Raw genomic sequence first — 6,000 nt, 5'->3', positions numbered from 1 at the left:
TGGATATTTGTGCCTTATCAGCTGTATGATTTGCAAATATTTTCTCCCATTCAGTAGGTTGCCTTTTCATCTTGTTGGTGGTTTCCTTGGCTGTGCAGAAGCTTTTTGGTTTGAGATAGTCTTACTTGTTTATTTTTTGCTTTTGTTGCCTTTGCTTTTGGTGTCAGATTTTAAAAATCATTGCCAAGACAGATGTCAAGGAGTTTACCTCCTATGTTTTCTTCTGGGAGTTTTATGGTTTTAGTTCTTAAGTACAAGTCTTTAATCCATTTTGAGTTAATTTTTGTGTAAGGTGTAAGATAGCAGTCCAGTTTCATTCTTTTGCATATGGCTATCTGATTTTCCCAGCACCATTTATTGAAGAGACTGTCCTTTCCTTACTGTACGTACTTGGCTTTTTTGTTGTAAATTAATTGACCATATACACATGGGTTTATTTCTATGCTCTTTGTTCTCTTCTTGATCTATGTGTCTGTTTTTATGCCAGTACCACACTGTTTTGATACTGTTTTGTTATATTACTTTGTAATATAGTTTGAAATCAGGGAGCATGATATCTCTAGTTTTATTCTTCTTTCTCAAGATTGTGTTGGCTATTTGGAGTCTTTTGTGGTTCCATACAAATTTTAGATTTGTTTGTTCTATTTCTGTGAAAAATGCCATTGGAATTTTGATAGAGATTTCATTGAATCTGTAGATAGCTTTGAGTAGTGTGTACATTTTAACAATATTGATTTTTCCAATCCATGAGGACAGAATATTTTTGTCTTTTTCCATTTCTGTCATCAGTGTCATAATTTTCAGCGTACAGGTCTTTTACCTTTTTGGTTAGATTTATTCTTGGTTTTTTTTTTTTTTTTTTTGGATGCAGGAAATTCTTTTATTAAAATAAATTAAACATGAAAGGCAATTTTTTTTTTTTTTTTTTTTTTTTTTTTTGCCGTACGCGGGCCTCTCACTGCTGTGGCCTCTCCCGTTGCACAGCACAGGCTCCGGATGCGCAGGCCCAGCGGCCATGGCTCACAGGCCCAGCCGCTCCGCGGCATGTGGGATCTTCCCGGACCGGGGCACTAACCCGTGTCCCCTGCATCGGCAGGTGGACTCTCAACCACTGCGCCACCAGGGAAGCCCACAAGGCAATTTTTAAAAATCTTTTTTTTTTTTTGCCATGCCATGGTTCTCCAGAATCCTTAATTGGATTCTTCCATGGAAGTCCAACTGAAAAAAACTATACAAGTGAGTTACATTGTAGATTTTAAGTTGCATATGTTCTTTTGTTATATGGTTCTCATTCAACCAGCAGAATATTTTCTTTTTAACTCAGTATCTGTATTAGTCTACTAGGGCTACCATAACAAAATACCATAGACTGGGGGCTTAAACAACAGAAACTAATTTTCTCACAGTTTTGGAGGCTGGGAAGACAAAAATTGAGGGACTAGCTAATCTGGTTCCTGTGAAGACAGACAGTCACCTTCTCGCTGTGTTTGCACATGGCAGAGAGAATAAGCCTAACTCTCTGGTGCTTTTTCTTATAAGGATACTAATTCTATCAGGTCAAGGCCATACCTTTATGAGCTCATTTATCCTTAATTACTTCCATATCTCTTAATTACTTCCATAAAGGCCCTATCTCCAGATACAGTCACATGGAGAGTTAAGCATTCAGCATATGCATTTGGTGGGGGTGGGAGTGGGGTGCATAAATATTCAGTCTATTATAATGTCTAAGGATCTCTTGTAAGAGATGAGTTCCTCTTAGCTAAGGGAAGAATAAGAACACAGGAGAAGTTACCAGAATGTCTCTCCAAAGGATCCTCCATAAACCAAAAGAGAACCAAAGTTTCATACTAAAGGTCAATCTGGATTTTTATATTGTTCAGGAGGCTGTAATAAGATTTAAGGAGGCTGGTTCAAGTTGTTGTTACAATTTTTCAAAGGCCCATCCATCTGTCAAGAGATCTGTGGGCTACATTTTATCTCTTTCTTACTGGCTCTAAGAGCTGTTGTTTCTTGAATGTTACATGTGGTCACATTTCTGTACTATATTTAGTTTGGATTACACTTGTGTGTCTTTGGCTGTAGGAACCCAAGAAGGGCCTCATGTATTTCTCCAGAGTTAATTTCAAAGTTGTGCCCCTGACAGACCATGTTTTCATGCAAATAATGGTCACTTGGAAATCCTTAAAGAGAGCCTTCAAATAATAGATAAATTAATAGAGAAATGTTTTGTTAACTATTAGAACACATTACAATAAAACAATAGGGTAAACTAGCCACAATTCCATATAGAAACCAGCACCAAACCAGGGAATTTTCATTTGGTCGTCTGAAGAATTTCCTTAGGTTTTAGAGGGCTGGTTGGCAACAAACTCACATGTGTTTACTTTTGGCTTAGTCTTTTATCCAGTCTGAGGTCAACTCTTATATAATAGTTCACTGGGATTTCACCTTTCCCTTACATCATTTACCACATCATAATAATTGATGGGAGCCACTTTTTAAAATAGCAAATTATATGGCTAAAGGAACATTTTATCAAAACAAGTGCTGAGCAACGTGGCTAATAAATGGAGAGATTTCCATAAACTTCCAGTCTTTGTTCTTACTTTCTACTCAGTCCTCATCGTGTTCAGGAGGCAGCTCCCCACAAAATGAGAGTCAGAACCCCTTTGCTGCCAGGCAAGAGTCAGAACTGCTCTACTTTAAGACACTTTTATTTCCATGGGTTAAAAGACATTTAATATTATATTAAAGTACCAATTAGTTAATGGTTGTAAAGGTCTTTAAGAAGCAAGTTGCACCCATCCTATGAGTTTGAGTTATTACCTTTTCATTATTTATAAAACACCTTGAAGTGCAATTATCCTTGTTTATTTAGAAAATTATTTTGTTTGAACTCAACAGGATATTGTGATAGTCATCTGAATTAGTGAGTCTCCTAAAGCTATAATTAGACCAGAGAAACCAGAGGGGGATGGGATAGACCAGAGGCTTGGCTAAGGGCCAGGGCTGGAAAGGAGGTACATGCAAGAAAAGGACTGGGGTGGGCGCGTAAGTGATTGCAGTGACCTTCTTTCTGCCACTGGCTCTAAATGACAAGAATATGATGGAGAAAAGGGAACTTTCCCCACAAATCAGCTAAATCTATAACTTTGTCATAGGTGCAGCCCTCTCTTGGCCTCACGTATTATAAGTACAGTATAGAAGGAATGTGGGCTTTGGTTTCAAACAGCTCTGGTTGGAATCCTAACTTTGTTTCTTAGGAGCTATGAGACCTTGGACAAATCATGTAGCCTCATTGATCTCAGCTTCCTAATCCATGAAATGGGGAAAACAGTACTTTATAAAATTGTATCAGTATTAGAAATAATGTGTGGCGAGTACTAACTACTGGGTACAATTCATTATGGGTGCTTAGTAAACTGTATTGATAATTGTGATCATTATAATTAATAGTAACCTGAGAAAAAGGTAAGGAAGGTAAACTGTATCAGCAGTGACCATTATTTGGAGTTGGGCCTTGCACCATAACGGTTTAATCAGGTAACACTGTTGATTCTAATAGTTTAATTGGTTATTCCTTTTAAAAAAACCCTATTTGTATTTTGAAGAGGTCTCCTGTAGGCATTACAACCATTTAATCCAACAAATGGCTTTGGGAAGAATTTCAAGCAGAGTCAGGCTGGTTGAGAAGAGATTTAGGGAGCATGACTGACTTTTGACTTTTAGATCACATTGTATGGGGGACAGTTTGCATTACAAACAGACACTGGCATTTTACACTCTTCAGAGTTTAAGAGTTTGGTGTTTGATGTGAGGATTAATGCAGTGCAAAGGCAAGGACACGAAGCATCTAAATGTATTTATAAATCAGTTGTTGTTACATTAAGATAAACATGACAATATTAGTCCTTTGTTGACATATATAATGGGCTTTACTACCCCCATTATTACACTTCATAGTTTCTGGACTGGAGCTATGATTGTTCCAGAAAGAATGAAAAAAATATTGATATGGCTATTTTAGACAACATTTAATTTCCCTGCTGATCATACTTATTTTTTAAAAATTACTGAAATAATACACATTTATTCTTAAAAATCACAACAATTCAGAAGTGTACAGAATAAAAATTGAATATCCTTTACTCCAAAGAAATTCATACCATTTTAATTTTGAAAATTTTATGAAAAACATTAAAAATTAAATCAACATTTCACTTTTCCTTGACATTTGAAAGATGATGAGGGGCCTAGTGGTATTCTGGTGAAAGTTTGTAAACTCTAAGCATTTGAGTGAGCACACTGTAATAATCTCTTTTATCCATGAATTCTTTCAGGATGACTCCTTTGCATAGGGCGGCAAGATGAGAATGCAGGCTCTGCCCCGGGAGTCTCCACACAGGTGTCAGGGATTTGTCACACAGGAATGCATGGCAGAGGAATTTAAAATTTCCCTTCAGAATAACCAACCTCAAAACTAACCAATAAAAAATACTCCTGTAGAATAAGCCCGTGGCCACTGTGTAATGCATTTTGTTGTTGGGAGGACTGCACTGAAAAGGGCTTATGATTTCAATGCCCTTTCGAGTCAAAAGGATGACATTGGATTTTCAAAGTGAAGTTTCTCTCTGAGGTTCCATTTCTGGACTTCTCAGTGTGGAAAAGTAGTAAGACTTATAGGAAACAACATTGATCATTGCTGAAGGCCTCTGCTGAAATTCATTATTGCTAAAAAGCCTTTATGAAAGACTTATTAAGAGTTTCTGGCTCCTGGCCATCAGGAGATTATAATTTATAACTGCAAGGATGGCAACAGATATTAAAGACATGTGCACAGTTGAGAAAGTTTTGGATGAATTTATGGATGTGCCGTTGTAGACAGAAAGGAGTAGGTATATGCTGGAAGGTGGAATGACTATGATAATAGTTTAGAAATTTCATTAAAAACATCTTTTGTTTGTTATCCATTCCTTCTTTGTTCAAAGAAGGGATTAGGCCAGCTTCAGGGATGCGTTTCAGTTATCTGTTGCAGTGTAACAAACCACTCTGAAACTTAGCAGCTTGAAATGTTAACAACCATCTAGAGACTGAGCTCAGGAAGGTAGTTCATCTGGTGGTCTTGTCTGGGGTTATTTATGCAGCTGCAGTTATCTGAAGGATTTCTAGGTCTGGAAGTCCAAAATGGATTTACTCATATGTCTGGCACCTCAGTTGAAATGTCTGGAATAGATGGGGGCTGCCTGGGAATCAATCAATCAAATCAATCAATCAATTAACCAATCTCTCTCATTATATTTCACATAACGGCTTAAGATATGAAAGCAAAAGCACCCATATCCCTTAAAGCTTAGGCCAGAACTGGGAAAGTGTCACTTTTACCATATCCTTTTGATTAAGGAAATCACAAAGTCAGCTCAGATTCCATATCAGTGGGAAAATAGACTAATTTATTGATGATAGGAACAGCAAAGAATTTGGGTCATCTTCAGTTCACCACAGGGTATAAAATATACAGCAAGACAAGCAATAATAACCTCTAAAAATTGCTATTAAACTTTTGGGTCGACAGGCAGCTAGCAGATGTGACATGTTACCACAGGTAGCAACAAAACAAATGATCTAGTTAAGGGACCTGAAAGGTCAACTTGTCAACTAGCTTGGCCCAAGGTTTAAAATTTTTCTGATCAGAGTTACTCATAAAATTTTATAACATTAGAGTTGGGAGAGATTTTGAAGGTCATCCAGCCCAATCAAATATCTTTTGACAAAAACAAGATTTTAAACAAGATTGCAGATATTATTCTGTAGCACATCAGTGTAGCACATCTGCTGGCTGATTTGATTATATGACTAATTTGCTGTGGCTTTGGTTGAGGACAGGACTTAGGAAATAGAACACAGGACAGATACATTTTACATGGAAGGGAAAAGGAAGGAAAATACTCAGAATATGGGGTGTGTTTACATCCTAGTAAGGTCCGAGAAATGGAGATG

This window comes from Mesoplodon densirostris, chromosome 3 (genome assembly GCF_025265405.1).
Source record: "Mesoplodon densirostris isolate mMesDen1 chromosome 3, mMesDen1 primary haplotype, whole genome shotgun sequence".
Taxonomy (NCBI): domain Eukaryota; kingdom Metazoa; phylum Chordata; class Mammalia; order Artiodactyla; family Ziphiidae; genus Mesoplodon; species Mesoplodon densirostris.
The sequence above is the reverse complement of the archived record's forward strand: the minus strand, read 5'-3'. Positions refer to the sequence as shown.